Raw genomic sequence first — 19,889 nt, forward strand, 5'->3', positions numbered from 1 at the left:
CCGGACGCGGGCATGGATCCATGACAGAGTCCACGCAGTGCGGAAGGCGTAACTGGAACCATGCTTCGGAAGTGTGCAGACACAAGAAAGCGGCGTGTCACAAGTGCGGCATGAAGGGTCACCTGGCAAGGATGTGCTCCAGCCGTCGCACTAACCGCTCAGGCACCTTTGCGGTGAAGGATCTAGACGGCAGTGACGGAAGTAGCGAGGATATTCTCTACGCTTTGGAGGCTCACAACAACAGTAGGAACTTGTCCGCACGGCCATTTGAAAGGGATTTCATCTGGGAAGGCCGGAACCTGCGCATGCTGATAGATACAGGGTGCACTATCAGCGTCATTCTAAGAAGGGTATTCGATAATAACCGGGAATGGTGGCCGCCACTGGAGAAGACTTCACTGCGCCTGACGTGCTTCCTGGGGCCGCTGCCGGTTCTTGGCCGAGTAGCCATGAAAGTCGAATGCAGTATCACGCAAGTGGACAGCTCGCTGGTTGTAGTGGATTGCAACGGGCCTCTTTTGTGCGGCCAGAACACCATACAGGCCTTCCGTAAGGCTGGCCTGGCACTACTGGAAGAATGCGCGTCGCAGAACATACATGTAGTACACAGTGACGCCACGGCGGCGAAACTTTTGACGGAATTTCCGGAAGTTTTCGAGCAGAGTTTGGGTTGCTGTAAGGGACCACCCGTGAAACTACACAAAATAGATGCCGCTCTACCACGCTTCCTCAAGGCTCGACCGGTGCCATACGCGCTTCGGGAAAAGGTGTCTGCAGAAATCGACCGCCAAGTACAGGAAGGAGTGCTTTCACCAGTGAGAGTTTCCGAGTGGGCTACGCCCGTCGTGCCCGTAGTGAAGCGAAACGGGGATATTAGGCTGTGTGGAGACTTCAAGTTAACCAAAAATTGAGGACATCTTCGCATCTCTGTACGGCGGAGAGGTGTTCACTACTTTGGATTTACGACACGCGTATAATCAACTTCCACTGGACGACGAAGCACGAAAAATGGCCGTGTTGAACACACACAAAGGGTTATTTGCATACAACCGCCTCGCTTTCGGCATCGCATCTGCTCCAGCTTTGTTCCAGCGCCGCCTCGAATCCGTTCTGCAAGGTCTTCCTTGAGTCAAGGTGTACTTGGACGACATCATTATTGCTGAAAAGGAGAACGACGATTCAACTCTCCAGCAAGTCTTCGAGCGGCTGCGCGACAACGGACTCAAGTTGAACCTTGACAAATGCAGGTTCCGCGAGAAGCAAGTTACGTTCTTGGGCCACAAGATCGACGCAACTGGCTTGCACCCCCCTCAGAATATGGAAGCCATCACCGCCGCACCAAGACCAGAGACGGTGAGCCAGCTAAAATCCTTTTTGGGTTTGATCACATATGACGCAAAGTTTTTGCCGAATCTTGCAACCACGTTGGCTCCACTCTATAGGCTGTTGGCGAAAGGAGCACGGTGGCAATGGGCAGCCGAGCACGAAAAATCATTTCAGGCAGCCAAGCGCGCTGTGGGGGAAGCGGAACTTCTCGTCCACTACGACCCCGAAAAGCCGTTGCGGCTTGAATGCGACGCTTCACCAGTGGGGTTCGGCGCGGTGCTGTCACACCGAATCGGGAACAAGGACCACCCCATATCGTTCCGTTCGAGAGCTCTGACGCCGGCTGAGCGGTATTATTCGCAACTGGAAAAAGAAGCGTTGGCCTTGGTGTTCGGCGTTACCAAGTTTCGAGATTACTTGTTGGCAAATCATTTCACTCTCGTGACGGATCACAAGCCACTGACCGGTCTGTTTCACCGGGAACGGCCAATTCCGCACATGGCCGCGGGAAGAATCCAGCGGTGGGCCCTGTTGCTGTCGGCTTACCATTATGATCTCGAGTACCGCCCAGGACACCTAAATGCTAACGCAGACGCGCTCAGTCGCCTACCCTTGCCGGGCTTGGGTGAACGAGAAGGGCAAGAATCAATGGAATACGTGCTTTATACACAGGGCCTAAATTCCATGGCCCTTTCCGCTCGGCAACTAGCGGACCTAAGCCGCTCGGACGATAAGCTTCAGCGGATCAGGGGGTGGATCTCACGCGGCTGGCCACGGCACTTATCGGCAGCACAGCAACACCTGATGCCCTACTTTTCTCGCCGTAACGAGCTCGCCGCCAGCCACGACCTGGTATACTGGGGCCATCGAGTAGTGTTGCCGGAGGCGGCGCAGCGATGCATGCTAAAGGAACTGCACAACAGTCACCCCGGTATCACAGCCATGAAGCGCACAGCTCGAACGCTATTTTGGTATCCTGGACTAGATAGGGACATCGAATTGTTAGTTCAAAGTTTCCCTCAATGTGTTCAATGCTGGCCCATGCCAGCTGCTGAGGTTCCGTCTCCATGGCCAGCGAGCAACAAACAATGGTACAGGTTGCATGTGGATTTTGCAGGCCCCAACGATGGCTACCAAATTTTCGTTTTGGTTGACGCCGAGACAAAGTGGATGGAGGCCATACCTTTAACGACCGCCACAGCAGAGACCACCATTCAAGTACTTGAGGGTATTTTCGCACGGTTTGGCCTACCATACTGCTTGGTATCTGATAACGGACCACAGTTCACAAGTGCCACCATGTCTAGTTTCTTGCAGGAAAGCCATGTGAAACACGTCCGAACAGCACCATACCATCCTCAGTCAAATGGGTTGGCGGAGCGGGCCGTGCGAACGGTAAAAGAAGGGCTTCGAAAGATTTCAGCAGGGACATTGCAAGAACGACTAATCAAGTTTTTATTCCGTTATAGAGCGACACCTTTGGAGCGAGGGAAATCGCCAGCGGAACTGCTGTTTGGTTTCAGTCCCAGAACCAGGCTGACGGCTTCACTCACGGACATCAAGGTCACAGAAAATGATTCCGGTGAACCTGTGTCAGCAGTGACAAAATCACCAACACGTTATCAATCAGGAAAGCCTGTATGGTCGCGCCAGTTTCGGTCTGCTCGGAAATGGATGCCTGCGACTGTGGTGTCCTCGACGGGAGCGAGCATGGTTACTCTAGAAACACCGGAGGGATCGCAGCGCCGCCACGTGGACCAACTCAGGCCTCGTCTCGACGTGGGGTCGTCCCCTAGCAAGCCGAGCCCAGTCCGGACCCCTGAAGAATCTCAAAGTAGCTCTGAGGAGGCAGAAGATCATCAAGGTACGGAGACACGGGAAGTCCGCACTCAAGCTGAAGACCAACCACCACGTCGCTCGACACGCCCACGGAAGCCACCGGATCGTCTCACTTACTCCAGCTTAGGGGGAAGGGATGTAGTATTATCAAGTACGCGTGATAAGTTATCAAGCACGCAGGCTGATGTATAGCTTGAGCCAAGAGTGTGTCACACGTGCCGCGTATCATGCCAGTCATGTGTCATGTGACCTTTCCGGTCTTTATAAGCCAGCAACACCCGTCAATAAACGTTCTTTGTTCTGCCACTACCCACCGGCTACGCTCCGTTACTTCAAAAGCTGTCATTGTGAACTAATTGGTATGCCATTAGGCTTGGCATTTCTTATTAGGCCTTACACTAACAACCCGATGCCTGCAAGCACGATCGGTACCATAGAGCTAATAACCAATTAGGCCAAGCATCTGCCGAACACCGATAAAACAGTCACCAACAGGCCGTCACCGATAGGCCATCACGAACAGGCCGTCATAAACAGGCCGTCATCATGCCCATATTACGGGTTCCTTCAGACTAGTAAGCTGTTGGAATTTCTGACAGAGTTCTTTATTAACATAATCGGAATGCCATCTGGGCCTGCTGACGTGCCACTAGGAGCCTTCTTCTCTGCCCTTTCCAACTCTCGTTGCTGTAGTGAACCAATTGCAGTAACTGGTCTATCATCCTTCGGTAATTATTAGCTCCATTTCTTTCTTTAGATTTTTCTGTCATCCTTGTTTCTATGTGTTTCATTGCTTCACCCCATTCTAGTCGAAAACCCTGATGTGTAACAATAAACCTTTGCTCTAGCCTTTTCGAATTACTCATTGTGTTCAGATGTTTCCAGAATATCAGGGCTGCTGAGAGGCATAAAGGAAGACGACCTATGTCGGCTAACGCAGGTATTTCTCATCACCAGGAGAGTATATACTCTTACCCCTACTATGACCTTCGCCGAAAAGATAGTGAGGCAGTTAACAGAATCATCCCCTCGGTGTACAAGATTGCCATACGGTTGCCCAATACGCCAGCGCACAACACCCCTTCCAACTTGGCGTCTACATCATGTTTAAGGAACTCATCAGGCACACAAAAAAGCCCAAGTTCATTGCCTCTCCAGAACCAGCACGGGAAACTCATCTCTTGACCGGCTAAACGTCAACGCAATAGGCGATACCCATCCCATATCCTCCCTCCCGACAGGCGTACATAGCCGCCTCGTCGTCAAACCGTTAACCAGGAACATGATCCCTGACCGACACGACGCGTGCTGGATGATATCTATCATGCCAACGAAAACGCAACATACGTGGACGCGGAAAGGCAAGATTCAACAACCTGCGTGGTCTGTGCAACCGCGCCGCAATCTACCCTTATCTCCGCAGCCACGTTGCGCGCCCCCTCCCCCACCGCAGCGGAAGAGACGGCGGTAGCGCTGGCCATCACTGGCCGCCGTACGCGCACAATCCTCAGTGGCTCGAAACGAGCAATCATAAAAAACTCGCCAGCCTGCATGTGCCTCCCTGCCGGATGCATCCTGCGCGGCTGCACTCCCGGCCGCATAATTAACCTAATCTGGACGCCCGCCCATAAGAGCAACTCTGCAAAAGAAGGGGCCGACCGACTTGCCCGAGGATTAACAATCCGGGCGGCCGGCCCAACGGGTCCAGACGCCCTTGCTGAAGCTCCAGATTTTGACCACATCACAAATTTTCAGCCCGCCGTGGTGGCTCAGTGGTTAGGGCGCTCGACTACTGATCCGGAGTTCCCGGGTTCGAACCCGACCGCGGCGGCTGCGTTTTTATGGAGGAAAAACGCTAATGCGCCCGTGTGCTGTGCGATGTCAATGCACGGTAAAGATCCCGAGGTGGTCGAAATTATTCCGGAGCCCTCCACTACGGCACCTCTCTCTTCCTTTCTTCTTTCACTCCCTCCTTTACCCTTCCCTTACGGCGCGGTTCAGGTGTCCAACGATATATGAGACAGATACTGCGCCATTTCCTTTCCCCCCAAAAAAACCAATTATTCTTTTAAAGATATCACATAGCACTATCGTGCCGAACACCGGCGCTACCCGGTTCCTATGAAGGGACTGGGTAAAGCTGGCGAACAAACTCTCCTTAGGCTCTTTACAAACACCCTGCTGTGCCCGGCGGTTCTTAAGCACTTTGACTCTTCTTTTGACGGCCGCTGCTCATTCTGTGGGGAGGTGGTAGACACCTTTCACATGGTTTGGGCATGCAGGCAAAATCCTTCTCTGCCCCCATCACCCCTTCCCCTACCCGAGAGGACTGGGAGGCGGCTCTGCCCGGCTGCAAGGAACTATCTGCCCAACAGGCCCTGGTTTGGCGGACCTGCGCAGCTATCAGGACCAACGGGGTCCCGGAATGAGGGACTCCGCCTTCTATTGTAAGGGGCGATGCCCAATAGGGGCCTCTCCCCGAGCAACTCTCTGTACATATAGCCTAATAAATGCTTTTCACCACCACTGCTGGCCAGATTGCAGACGCACTCAATTCTCAGCAAAGCCGCAGCAGGATATTAGTATTTACCAGCGGGGAATATGACCTTAAATGCCCAAATTGAAACCATGGAGAACTTGCCGCTCAGGCGCACGTCCTCTGGGGATACGAAAATAACCCGCCCACACAAGCCCTCCTGCCAGCTCTCTCTGCGGAAAGCTAGGACAAACTCCCCATCCAGCCAGACAAGGCCCTTCAAATTTCACTGATTGCGTGGGCCCAGAACGTCGCCCCAATATGGAGGCCACACAGGACCTGCCCATCCTAATTGCTGACACCTGTGGCAGTAAGGTTCTCTCTCTCTCTCTCGCTCCCTTGTAATTGTAGGCACCGCGCGTCGGAAATATTCGTTCCCTTGCAGCGCTCTTTAGGTGTCCACCGAGTCCCCCCCCCTCTCTTACGCACTCCCAACAGATCCTCTTCAGACGCCTCCAGACCCTCTCTCTGTCATCCCCTCAGCTTTTATCCCACTATTGCGGCACATCCCCTGCATGCTCCCTATGCGGTGACCCCCACGCCACACTCCCATAACCTTTTCGGCTGCCCTGCTGACCACCCGCCCCCCTCCCCCCCCCCCCCCCCGCGGGGACAGCACGCCATCTCGAGCTGGTAGAACTGGGAGGTCCTGCTTATGTCTGCAGACCCGACATCGCAGCTTGCCGCGGTGACTCGGGCTGCCGACGTCAAGTCCCGGCATGACCTACTTGATGCAGCGCGGGACCACGCAGTGGCCCAGGGGCCCAGCTGGGTCTAAAACTCACTTGCTCAATAAAGTTTTTCTGTCTGTCTGTCTGTCTGTCTGTCTGTCTGTCTGTCTGTCTGTCTGTCCACCGAGATATTTGAGACAAGCGTCATTTCATTTCCTTAAAGCTAATTTTCATTTCATTTTCCTCGCCTTACGGGGTGGTTCGGGTGTGCACCATGATATATGCAACAGGCGTCATTTCCTTTCCTTAAATTGTCCAACAGGCAAGGCGTCGCGCCGAACGGATTATGCCACCCTCGCTGGTGGCAGCTAATGGTTGATTGCGAAAGGTTGGTGACCCGATGAACGCTGCACCTTATTGCTTCAGTGCCGCGTGTCTGGCAGAACACTGCCTGACTAATGCCTGCCACCAAATCCCTCTCTCACCACCTACAAGTCCCTCAAAGAGCGATTGATGCCCCCACTACCCATGGAGCCAGTTATGCGCGCTTCCTTTCCTCAAAATCATTGGTGTCTAGAACGTTGTAAAATTCAACGCCAAAAAACGCAATGAACGCCGACTGCTTTCGCTTTGTATATCTTGGATTATCTGAGCTAATCCACAGCTTGTGGTTGACTGCGCAATTGCTATTTAAGAAGTTTACAAACAGCTGCCACTCTTTCAGTGCTGTGTCATGCGTGGAGCTGGATTAAGTATCGATTATATTTTTTGCACAAGCTTAGCAAGCCTTTCTAGTTGATTCGCTGCAGACTTGCGCGCTGGCTACGCAGACATGGTGTAGTGAAGTGTACAGAGACCGGCGCTATTCGCTCTTGGGATTTGAATTCCAGGGCTGTGCGATACTCAACTCTAGTTCTCGCTCTTCTAGTTTTCGCAAGTGTCGTTTTCACCGGATTGTAATAGCAGCCGCGTCCTTCTCATGAAACTTTATGAACAGAACAGATAAGTTCGCAGCACGATCTTACTGCATTAAAACGACAGGTACCACCTCCCGTTCATCGGGCTACTTCGAGGTGGCATTGCTTCTTACCACTGGGCTTCAGCCTCCTTCTAACGCACCATTGTACGCGTTCGTGCTCGATATTGCTACTTTTGAAGCGAAAATGTCCGCTTCTCGCATGCAAAGCTGACGGCCAAAACGCAGGTGTGGCAGTGACGTCATACCACGTAACTTACCGCTCGCTCTCACCGGTTGTGTCACGTGAATAAGCATGTCAATAAGGCCAGCGCTCGCCGCCTAGACACCGCAGACGTGGACCCAGAACTGGTCACCAGGACGAGTTCTTCCACACAGCATTAGAGGCGCCGGGCTGCTTGTAGCGATCCCTACGACAGAGAGCGTCACGAAACCGCGTTGGCTAGAGATAAGTCCCGAATCTGGGGTCATCGAGTTGCTGAAAGTGATGAACAACTGAAGACAAGTGTGGAAAAGCAGCGGCACAGGCGACAAGAGTATCTGAAGTGGAAAAGGCCAGCGGATGCAGCCAACGTCTCTGCGTCGACATCGGTTGCCTTTGGATCCATAAACCTGGCAAAGCCGGGTTGAGCCACGGCCACATTTTTTTAATTCTGCGACCTTTTTAGTGGTTACCTAATAACACTGTTTTCGTATATTTTTTTAGGCGAAAGTTAGTTTTTAGTAGTGAATTACTTATTTTCCGGTCATATAATGTAGTCGTATGTGGTGAATTGCCACTGTTTCGGCCCGAGCAGTCCACTGGTGAGTAACTAACAAAGAATGGACCACACATGCATTTGTGCGCGTAATAAAAAGCTTATACCTTTAAATAACACCAGGTTCTACACGATGAAGGTGACAGTGAATTTTTATGGCGCAAGGGCACCTGCAGCCGAAGAGCATCATGGTACAATGTACTTTTTGTTTGCTCAAGGTGGAGTCAAAGATCATTTACAAAGCATTTCACCCAGATTGAGCCGAGCACCAGGCCAGGAAAAGCTTGTACAAATTGTATTACCGGTAGGTACCCGGCGGCACTGGGGGTCGAAACCCGCACCTCCCGCATGCGAGGCGGATGCTCAACCACAAGGCCAACACTGCTTCTTTTCTTTATTGAATGAATAAATACAACAGTAAAATATCGTCGTTCCCATTTCCCTTGGCAGACAAGCGTGTCTAATGGGCTTTCATTTTAGCAAGTTGGTCCATCAGACTCAATAAATCATCCGCATTGTCTTGCTACTTCGGCAGTTCTTCTAATTTATACATATGTTTCAAAAAATAATCGCATACCGACCGTGAATCCAAGTCACAATGTCTAGCAGCCATTCTTATTCCTCCAAATGCTGTGTAGGCCGAATAACATAACCTGGTCATACTGTGCAACCTCACGTTCAGTGTTCAGGCACCGGATTCCGCGCGGTGTCAATGGCAAGTGTTTTTTAGGGTTCTTTGCAAAACATCCCAGTAGAACACCGCATCCCAACAATCCAGGAACACCTGTTCTACCGTCTCTGGTTTTCTACACAAGAGACAGTTTCAGCCCCAAAGAACAAAAAGGTCCTTTTCCTCTAGCCATGCTTTCACTGGTAAGGTTCCTGTATGCAGTTTTAAAAAGAAGGTTTTGACACCAGGTGCAACAGTAATCTTCTTAACTTGCCTGAAGACCTCTTTACCAGGGCCTTCGCAGTATAAGTTTCTGTACAGAGGAGCTGGGAACAACTGTTCAACCAGGTCCTTGTGTAGTCGCTTCGGCGTTACACTCGCTAAATACTCTAGAGAGAACCACACTTGCAAAAACCTGAACGACCAGACCACCTTTCGCAGGAAGCGAGACACTGTGTATCTTCGAGCATTGCACGAAGAGACAATGAATTCTGAAAGTGCACTGGGTAAATTATTTGCATGAATGTTCGCTGCAAGGCGTCGTTTTGGTAACGCGAGAAACAAAACCTAAAACCACCTGCCGCACATATAGATGCTTAAGAGACAGTCCTCCGACCTTTACTCTCCAGAAGAGATTAATTCTTCGAATTCATTCCCAACTGAACGCCTGAATGAAGACCGCAAAAACCAGATATAACCTTTGGATATTTTCTCGTGCCAAGTATAATACTTGAAATAATACATGATCCTTGCCAGATGAAAGGAGTTACATACAGTTGCACGCGCGAAAATTTAAAGACTACGGCCCATTCAGCCTTTCTTCCTGTCTCGCATTTCTTCCGCTTTTTCATTCCGGTAATTGGCATTCGCCCCTTATTTGTCCAGCGGGACTCCCAAATAAACTCCGAGAGATGTAGGCCAAATGACCCCGCAGAATAATTCTGCTTTTAAGTCCCATTACCCTTGCCTGACACCGAGACATTTGTATAAATTAACAGCGCTCCCAGTTTGCCTGCAAAACCTTTCCGTTACTTGTAACGCTTTTACAATACTTTTTCCGGTATTCACAAACGAGCGCCACGTCATCAGAGCATGCCAGTATTCTCACCTGACACGCTCCCAACCTATAACCTCGGCTGTGCCCACTCGGAGTTGTCATCCTGCAAAAGGGCTCGAAATAAATTGCAAAAAGGAGACGGGACAGTGCACATGCTTGTCGAACAGGTGTCCTTACATGAATTCTTTCAAATAACAGTTTATTTATCATAAGGCGTGTCGAGCAACATGCATAAGCCATTTTACCCATTTGGGAACAACCGAACCAATACCACTATGTTCCAACAAAGAGTAGGGTATTTTATGAGATATCCGATCAAAGACTTTTCAGTCATTTTGAACCATAGCTACCTTCTTATTTACAACATCGCAGCACTCGAGCACGCTTCATGATCCATGTATATTTTTATATATGCTTTTTGTTTATATTCCAGATGTTTGGTGAGGTCTTACAATATCCTTTATGATGTATTGCAATCGGTTAGTGAACCCTTTCATCATAATTTTATAATCAAGGTTTGTTAACGTGATCGGTCTAAAGCTTAAAACCTTTGCCAGCTTGGGTGGGTCATCTGTCATAGGAATTAAGACTGCATGAGCTTTGCTAAGCGATGGTGGCAGCCTACAGACCACAAAAGTTCCTTGAAATCCGTATAAAGCATAATGGCAAGGTAATATTTAAAGCTCTTATAAAAGGCAGCGCCAAAACCATCAGGTCCCGGCGACTTTCCGGCATTCAAATAATGAATGGTTTTCACTATTCCGTTAATACTTATTTCATTCTCTAGTTCTTCAGTAATCTCATTTCCTAATATTATGATAAGTAGAAAGAAGTTTTCCCAAAACCCTTCTTCACTTGGCGCTTTGCTTGCAAACAACTAATTTAATTTTCATTTCATTTATTAATGCCCTCAGGGCCGTTTGGCATTACAGAGGGGAGTGATTAAAATGATAACACATTAAACAAAAGCAAGCAACGCAACAAAAATAAAAAATACAAGTTGATTAGGCTCTTAATTTTACAATGTTAGCTAGTGCATTTTTAAAGTGATGATGGTCTTCATTGCCGGCGATAAGTCCGGGAAGGCGGTTCCAATCCTGTGATGTGCGGGGAATAAAACTGTGGGAACAGGCATTAGTACGGCAAGAAATAATACCAACTTTGTGAGTCGTCAACGCGAACAGAATGATAGGACGGATTAGAGATTAGTTCATTGCGCAGGTGGGTGTTATGGAAGTATATTTTGAGAAAAAGACAAAGGCGAGAATTATAGCGGCGAGAGGCAAGTGACGGTAGACTTAAGGTTTGTTTCATAGCAGAAATACTGGCAGTCCGATTGTAGTTATGAAGAATGAATCGAGTAGAATTATTCTGAACAAGTTCGAGTGAGTTAGCTTAGCACAGATAGGGTCCCATACAGAGGAGGCATACTCAAGTTGAGGGTGGACTAATGTTTTCTAAAGCAGCAATTTTAGTGATACTGGGGCAGAAGAAAAATTGCGTCGCAGATGTCCGAGCATTCGATTGGTTTTAGATATTATATGATTATTATGAAGGGACCATGTTACATCTGACGTAATATGTACGCCAAGTTAGCGGTAAGATGTTACTGACTCAAGGATAGTGTTGTTAAGAAGGTAAGCAGCTGGACTTGAATCTCTACGTGATACGCGCAAGATTTTACATTTATTGATATTAAGTGACATGAGCCAGTGATTGCACCAATCCAAAATAGCGTTGAGATCAAATTGTAACGTGTTGACATCCTGGTCACTAGTAATTTCTCTGAGCACAACACAGTCATCGGCAAATAGATACATGTTAAAAGTAACGTGCTGGAGTAAGTCATTAATGTAGATCAAGAAGGGGACCTAAAACCGAGCCTTGAGGCACTCCAGAGTTGGCCGCGCTAAAAGATGAAGTATGAACGTTAAAAGATACAAACTGAGAACGATGACAAAGGAAGTGTTCTAGCCACGTAATAATTTTGGGGTGAAGGTTAAGTTGCGCTAATTTTAAGAGTAGTAGTTTGTGAAAAACTTGGTCGAAATCCTTGGCAAAATCTAAGAAAATGCAATCGGCAAGGGAGCGTCGGTCAAGGATTAGGTGGAGCTTATGCGTAAAGGTAATTAGTTGCGTTTCACAAGACAATGTTTTTCGGAAGGCGTGTTGTGCATGTGAAAAACACGAATTTGAATCCAGAAAGTGGAAACATTTGGAGTAAGAATGTGCTCGGAGAGTTTTGCATGGGATACTGGTAAGTGATATTGAGCGGTAGTTATATGGGGAAGCGGTACTACCGGATTTATGAAGTGGAACCATCTTCCCAACTCGCCAGTCGTCAGGACATTCACCTGTATCAATGCACTGTTGAAAAATTAGTAACAAACATAGTGAAGAGTAAACCATTGTACACTTCAGAAACTTGGAATTAATAAGCTCGACACCTGGACTTGCAGACTCAGACTCAATTATGGTCTCGGAAGAAGACGAAGACCTAGTGGATGGCTACGTGTCTGCTTCTAGGTCTGTGTTTTCGCTTTTCGCTGTCTTCTCGCGTGTGGCGTGGGTCGGACAGTGCCCTCCGTGAGACCGAATGCTGACGACGCCCCTGCGGAGAAATTACCGGCAAGGTGAGCGCATTCTCAAGTGAGAAAACCCAACCGGAACCCTCAGGGGCAAGCTGGGCTTAGCTCGGCGCTGCCGAGCGAGGCCGCGCTACGCGTCTGCAAGGATTTTGCGTTGTCGACGACAGCTACGCGGATGCCCGCTGTGTTGCCACCTGACGCAGTCTCCACGTCCACGCAATCGTCAGCGCCTCTGGGCCTCCAGCCTGCGCCGTCTTCCGATGCTACGGCTTTGGCCTGTGACATGGACTGCTCCACCGCCTCCGTGCCCATGGCACTCCCTCAAGAAACTGTGCCCGTCGCGCCAGTTCTCTATTCCCACCAAGTGCCGTCACCGGCGTCTGAGCCTACTCCACAGATGCCTCCCGTGAGTCAAGGCTCTCTTCCGCCTGCTGCGAACTCGTTCCGCGTTACCATCAAGCCTACATTGCGCTTTGATATGACTGCCATCCCTGCCCGGAATGATCAAGCCACAATTGACCACGCTCTTGGCTCTTCGAACTACTGCGGGTTTGTCGTCCATCGCCCATCGAACATCATCACGGTAAACTTGTCATCCTTGATGGACGCATAGAAACTTTGCGCAGTTACGCTTATCCCCCTGGATGACAGCAAGCATATGCCGGTGTAAATATATTTTGCATCCGGTCCTGACACACTCCGCTGCATGGTTTATCATGTCAACAGCACGAGCCCTCCCGAGGAGGTCCGCGCAAATATTCGCTGCTCAACTCACGTTGTACTGCAAGCACAGCCTATGGGTCGCCGGGGCTCATACCTGCTCATCCTGTAAGGCCCGTTGACTCTCCCGAAGTACCTTGCCTACTACGGTGCGATCGTCAAACCACAGCCCTTCCGACCTCGTCGTATTTTTTGTTATCAGTGCCACAAAGAAGGACATATGCAAAATACCTGCCCTAATCCAGCAGCTGTGGCCGACATGAATGAACCAACAGTTCTCTGTGCCCTGTGCAAATCGCCGGACCATGACTATTCGCTCTCCCGCTTGTCCAAAGAAGAAGCAAGCGAATAAGTTTCACAAGTCACCTCCAAAAATGGATGTTCCTACAAGTAATCGCTTTGCAGCTCTCGCATGAGACGACGACTTCCATGAACTTCCTTTATCTGAGCCCGCTGCTCACCATACGTCTCCTCACCAGCGTACATATGCACAAGCGGCTCACCTTGCCGGATCAAATGGTACGCCAAAACGTCCAGTGCATCCATCACATGTGGATACCACCGATGAAGACACAGCTTTAGACAATGCAATCGCGGAGGCTCGCCGCCGACTAGACGAACTCACCCAGCGCCGGGAACAGCGTCGTTCTAAATCCTCTCGAAGAATTCTAATAACTCGGGAGCAATCTTCAGAGGAATCAACTAGGGTAAGCACTGGGCCACAATTAGGTGCCGACCACCTGTTAGCCGTGACTACCCCGTTAGTGGATAACATATTGGCGCTGATGAAGCAGGTGACATCCCTCATCGTGGAAGCTCTTCAGCCTCGTCATGGATAACGCGTCGTCATCATCGGTGGTGGTGCAGTGGAACTGTCGAGGTTTCGCTAATAAGGCCTCTGAAGTGAACATCCGCCTTCGCGACGGAAAGCTGAGGGCATGGGAGTTCCTACTGCAAGAGCATAATGCACTCCCACGCCTTTCAGGTTTCTGCGCATATCATTCACCCTCTATCCCTGATCGCCGTTGCACCGCCTCCTCCCTAAGCCCAGGTAAATCTGCAATTTATATTCACAGTTCAGTTCCGCACACACCGCTCGACCTTTCACGGTGGTGCAACACACGTCAAGAGGTTGTCGCCCTTCTCGTAAAACCTGCACGCACACCGCTTGTCCTAGTTTCTTTTTATAGTCGTCCTGGCTCCGCATCTCCCAATCAGGGATGGGTTCGTTTTCTACGTTCTACCAACTCGGGTATCCCTATTCTAGTTTGTGGTGACTTCAACAGCGCACACACTGCGTGGGGTTACCCATCGGATTCCTCAAGGGGTACACACATCCAAGGGAGCTTTTCGGATCATTCCTTTCAACTTTTACACCACCCGAATACTTCTACCCGCCCACGAGGTGGACCGTATTCACCTGATTTGGCTTGGTGGTTAGGCCCCGGTAACCCTCGTTGGGCTGTTCATTCTGATACTTGGGGTAGCGATCACAGCCCTATTTTTGTCTCCCTCACGCCTACGCGTCTACGGAAAATACGCCACACTATACGAATAACATCATGGGACTCTGTACGCGCAGACAATCATTTATCTACATTCAACCCCTCTTCAGCCCTGTCTACTCTCTCTGCTGTTCTCGCTGCTCACACTATTACCACTACTGTAAATGAAGACGACCCAAACCCGGACATACATCTCTTGAATCTGTGGACTCTTCGTCGCCAGGGATCTTTACGCTACTCGTCATCCCGATGACCCATTGGCTCTTCCTGCTCTTCACCGCGCAACCGCACGGGCGCGGCGCTATGCAAAGCAGCTAGGCAGGCAACGCTGGGCTGCATGGTGTGCCCGCTTGTCCTCTACGCAGGGCAATCGACATCTTTGGAGAGTGTTTCACGCCATCGAGCGCCCTTCTCAGGTTGCAGATTACACAGAGAGCATTCGCCTCGCACCAAATGTGGATGAGGACACATTTGCACAACAAGCGGCCCGTCAATTTTTTCTGAACCATGACTGCACCGCTACTTCTCCACCTGACTTATCGGTTACAGAGCCCTCCTATGGGATTACTTCTGACCTCACAATGGCAGAGCTGCTGGCTTCCATTGAACGTTTAAAAACTACTACTACTCCCGGGCACGACGGCATACCTAACTCCTTATTCCGTAACTTGGAAGGAAGGGCTTTGCAAACCCTACTTGATACTTTTAACGAAGTGTGGCTTTATGGCGTCATGCCGGGAGACTGGAAGCATTCTATTGTGGTTCCAATACCCAAGTCAGGTCAGCCTCCAGTATCTCTCTCAGCCCTTCGACTAATTTCCCTTACGCCTACCATCTGCAAGCTTTATGAAAACATTCTAGCCGCACGCTTGTCGTGGTGGCTGGAATCCCATGATTGTTACCTAGATTCCCCAATTGGTTTCTGCCCACAAATTGGAACGGAGAACGGCCTTGCTACTTTGGCTGCTACGTGCTTGACCACTCTCCGCAGAGTCACCTTGTACGAACCGTAATCGCTACAGACATAACAAAGGCATATGATAGCATCCTTCACTCTGCCATTCTTGCCTCCCTTCAAACTCTTGGTCTCCCTCACCGGTTTCTCCTCTCTATCCACGCCTTTTTAGCAAATTGAACCTTCAGCGTGCGTGTCCACGGAAAGCCCATTGGTAACTTCACTTCCAATAGAGGAGTGCCGCAGGGCTCCGTTCTCGCCCCCACATTATTTAATGTGGCTTTAATTCCTCTTGTTCGAGCCCTAGAGTCCATTCCTTCTATACGCGTGCTTGCGTATGCCGATGATATAACCTTGTGGTGCTGTCATCCAGATGCGTCTATTCATCAGTCGGTCCTTTAACACGCGCTGGATGTATTGACATCTCGCCTCCCACCTCTGGGTCTAACACTCTCTCCAACTAAATCATGTTTCATTCGAATTGGAAATAAAGCCGGCTTACGGAAAGCTCCCCCTTTAAATTTTACGGTACATACTTCTCTGATTCCTCAGCTAGAAACTGTTCGTATTCTTGGTCTCCATACATCCGGGACTGGCACCCCGTGGCTGGCAGCCACCCGTAAATCGGCTCACGCTACTCTAGGTCTGATTCGTCGCATAGCTATGCGCTCTGGTGGCGCACGTGCTCATACGGCCCGCCAGCTTGTGCGCTCTATCCTTCAGCCACGGATAGTATATCAGGCACAATTTCAACGTCTCACCCGCAGACAGTGGGACTCCCTTGAAACTATCAATCGTGAGGCTATGCGCGTCATAACATATCTGCCTCGTTTAACACCCATACCTGTGCTACAGGAGTTCGCACAACTTAGTACACTCAGTGAAATCATCGACCAACGGGTGGCAAATAGAGCTCGAAAACAGTCTCTCAAACTACATCGTTTAAAGGCACTTCCACCGTGGTCCTATTGCCAGCTAACTGACAATCGCCCCACTGTTTCCCCTTCGGTATTAGGAGCGTACCTGCCTGAAGGGTGCATATTATACACGTATGCATCACATTCTACAGAGAGGGGAGTTACTGCTGTGTATAGTCCATCTCATCCGCATCTCAACTCTCGCGCGACGTATACTGCGGATACGTGCACTCCCCTGGCATTGGAACTTCAAGCCATTTATAATGCCAATTGCTTCCCTTCCTCTCGTTCCAACATTCAATACAGTTCATATTTACGCCGACTCTCGCGCCGCCCTTAAACAGCTTAAGGCTGTTCGACGAACGTTCCAGATTTCACAATCAATTCATGTGCTCTGCGCAAAGTATCCATGTCCTGTGCGCATACACTGGATTCGCGGCCATGCCCAGGACCCACATAACATTCAAGCGGATGCTATGACTCATCTTCATACATTAGACGATCCGCCACCTTCCCCTCTTCCCCCAGATCCGTTCCTGTCCTATGTTTCCGATTCCGAAGTTCTGCGCCATCGAACACGCGCTCTAATTCCTCCGTGTTCGCACCCTCTCCCCCGTAGTCTTACTCGGCAGGAGGAGGTATCCGTGCGCCGGATTCGGGCAGGGGCGGCTGTGACACCATCTGTCCGTCATCGGTGGCGTTCCAAAGATCTGCCAGCACCTGACAGGTGTCCTCACTGTAGCGCTGCACCGGACATTTGTGATGTGCGGCACTTGTTATGGGCGTGCCCAGCGACAACTGCTATCAGAAAACGGCTCCTCAGGGAGGTGGGCCTGCGGTGGAACCGCGAAAGTGACTACGTGAAGTGGACTATGGACAACCGTTTCATTAGCAACCTGTGCGACTACCTCAGCGCAACGGTTCTTCACTCCTTCTTTTAACTTTAAATCCCGTGCATTCCTTTCCCCCCCTTCCTTTTTCAACTTATGCCTCATGGCACACTTCTCGAATAAAAAAAAATTATGGTCTCTCTACCACAACTATTAATAACAACTAAAGTCATAGGCAAATAATTATAGGAGGGCGGATTCGGTAAAAATGACCCATCACAGGAGACAAAATTCTTGCAAAATATATTTTTAAAAATTGTTGGACATTCCGACTCAGCGATAGAAGCTCCGCTAGAATCAGTCAGTGTTATATAGGTCTTTGAAGAGGGATTAACTACCCGCCAGAATTTTTTATGGTTATCGCTGAGCATGCGTGGTAGTGTCATCTGCATGAAGTTTTTGCTTGTTTGAATGCCAGAACGTAAGTTTTGTTAGTTTCTTTATACACTGCCCAATCTTCATCGGAAGGAGCCAGTTTAGCCGCTCGATAAAATCGCTTCTTTCGGTTAGATAATCGGCGCAAGTAGGAGTTATACCAGGGTGTGTTAGCATCCGAAGTGATTATACGTTTCGGTGCGTGTTTCGAAATCAGTTCGTTGACTGTGGATTTAAAAATAGTCCCCCCCCCCCCATTTAGTATTCACTCTTCGATCTGAAAAGTGCGTCTTGAATAAAACTAGGAAAGTGGCCAAGTCATCATTAATTTGTTCAATGTTGGCTCTGCTGTAATCGCAACTGGTTTTAGTGTTATTAGTTGATTTAACTTTCGCGACTCTAATTTCAAATGCTAATACTACATGGTCACTTAAACCAGGCAGGCGGGATAATAGAGACACAAGGTCTGGACATGTGGTCAGAATAAGGACCAAGGTGTTCGCGCTATGGTTGAGTGACCTGGTGGGTTGAGTAACGAGTTGACTTATGGAAAAGGTGGAACAAAGATCTAAAAAAATCATGAATCTGGGATGGAAAAGGGCTTCAGACAGGCACTTCAGACGACCACGAAATGCTGGGGAAGTTGAAGACGCCTAAAAGAAATATCGGTGCAGTAGGATGGCGTGCTAATACTATGTAAGGGCGTCATGAAGCTCGGAAACAAAAGTGGACGAGTATGAAGGAGGGCGGTAGCATATACCAAAAATAAATTTATTGTGGCCAAGTCCTGCGCATGCCCACGTAGATTCGAAGTCGGTTTGAATGTGAATAGGGTAGGAAGGAATAGATTTAGCTATCGCGAGCAACACGCCGCCACCAACACGGGAAGTGCGATCACAGCGATGAACTGTGAAATGCGATGACCTGTAAAATACTCCACTGCTTTGAACATTACGGTGCAACCAGGTTTCGGTTAGTGCAATGATGTCTGCGTCACAGGTGTCGATAACAGTGTTAAGGGAGTCACGTTTGTTGGGGATGCTTCGAACATTAGCCAGAAGAACAGATAAGGTTGATTTGGAAAATTGCGCATCACGTCCCCTCGCGTGGCCCTATGGGGACACAATTTGCGACTCGCTTGAAGTATTGTCGACAGGCCTTTGTTGAGGCAGCTTCTTAACACTGTTTGTTGTGCAGTCGTAGACGTAGCATTCATTGTTCACAAGCAGCATTCTTTGTTCACTGAGGTCTTTTATATCCTTTCCATTTGAACGATATTTAGGGTCAAAAACACAATTGAAATCTCCCAATAAAATGAGCACTCGACTGCAATAAAGGAACGAACCTAACTGTTCAAAAAAAGAGAGAGAAATAACTTTAATTTGCACCCGTCAAAAATGACGGGAGAGAAGGTTAAAGTCTAAACCACCATTCATTCCCCTAACCGTCCGACGGAATCCCTTCGGACTCGGCGGCGGCATGGGCGAGACAGATGACTGCGTTGATCTGCTTCGTTGTTGAGCAATAAGGTCTCACAGGATTGTACATTTCTAATCCGGTCGTTATAAAAGGGGCAGGTCTAGACCATGTCGACTAGATCGGGAATGATATCGCAATGCTACATCTAGTATTAGACTTCTGGATGCCGTTTGCTACACAAGTGAGGGTTTGAAAACACCCTGGTTTGCAATTTCCAGCCCATAATTTCCTTTTCCTACTGAGCTGGTTATCTGCTGCTGGATAGGTCTTACGACCAAGCTTATAATGAGAAATGATTTCATGGAATGTTGTGAATTCGTCACCCGATGGAAGGCGTTCCTCGCTTGCAGGCGGCGCGTCAGCGGCGATAAATCCGCGCCGCTCCCTTTGTACAGGACAACATACAGGATACAGGACAACAGCCTCCAGCACGAGTGTTTCGTATGTGAAGTCACACATGACAAACCGCCCCCTTGCACAAGTTAATATTTGTTCCTCTACTATGCCTATGTTTTTTCTTTTTGCTCAGGAAAAGACAGCATTTCCCCGACACACCAGCTGATGGCTCATGGAAACATTGAACCGTGACCGAAAACCAAATACCATGTTATCTGTTTGCTGCTCATC

The 19,889-nt window shown here is 49.3% G+C and overlaps 1 pseudogene; it reads left to right on the top strand.

Moving 5' to 3' along the window:
* The first annotated feature begins 1,008 nt into the window (after nt 1-1,008).
* LOC144134022 (uncharacterized) overlaps nt 1,009-19,889 on the top strand; it is a 45,933-nt pseudogene continuing 27,052 nt past the window's right edge.

Source organism: Amblyomma americanum, chromosome 5 (assembly GCF_052857255.1).
Source record: "Amblyomma americanum isolate KBUSLIRL-KWMA chromosome 5, ASM5285725v1, whole genome shotgun sequence".
NCBI classification, from domain to species: domain Eukaryota; kingdom Metazoa; phylum Arthropoda; class Arachnida; order Ixodida; family Ixodidae; genus Amblyomma; species Amblyomma americanum.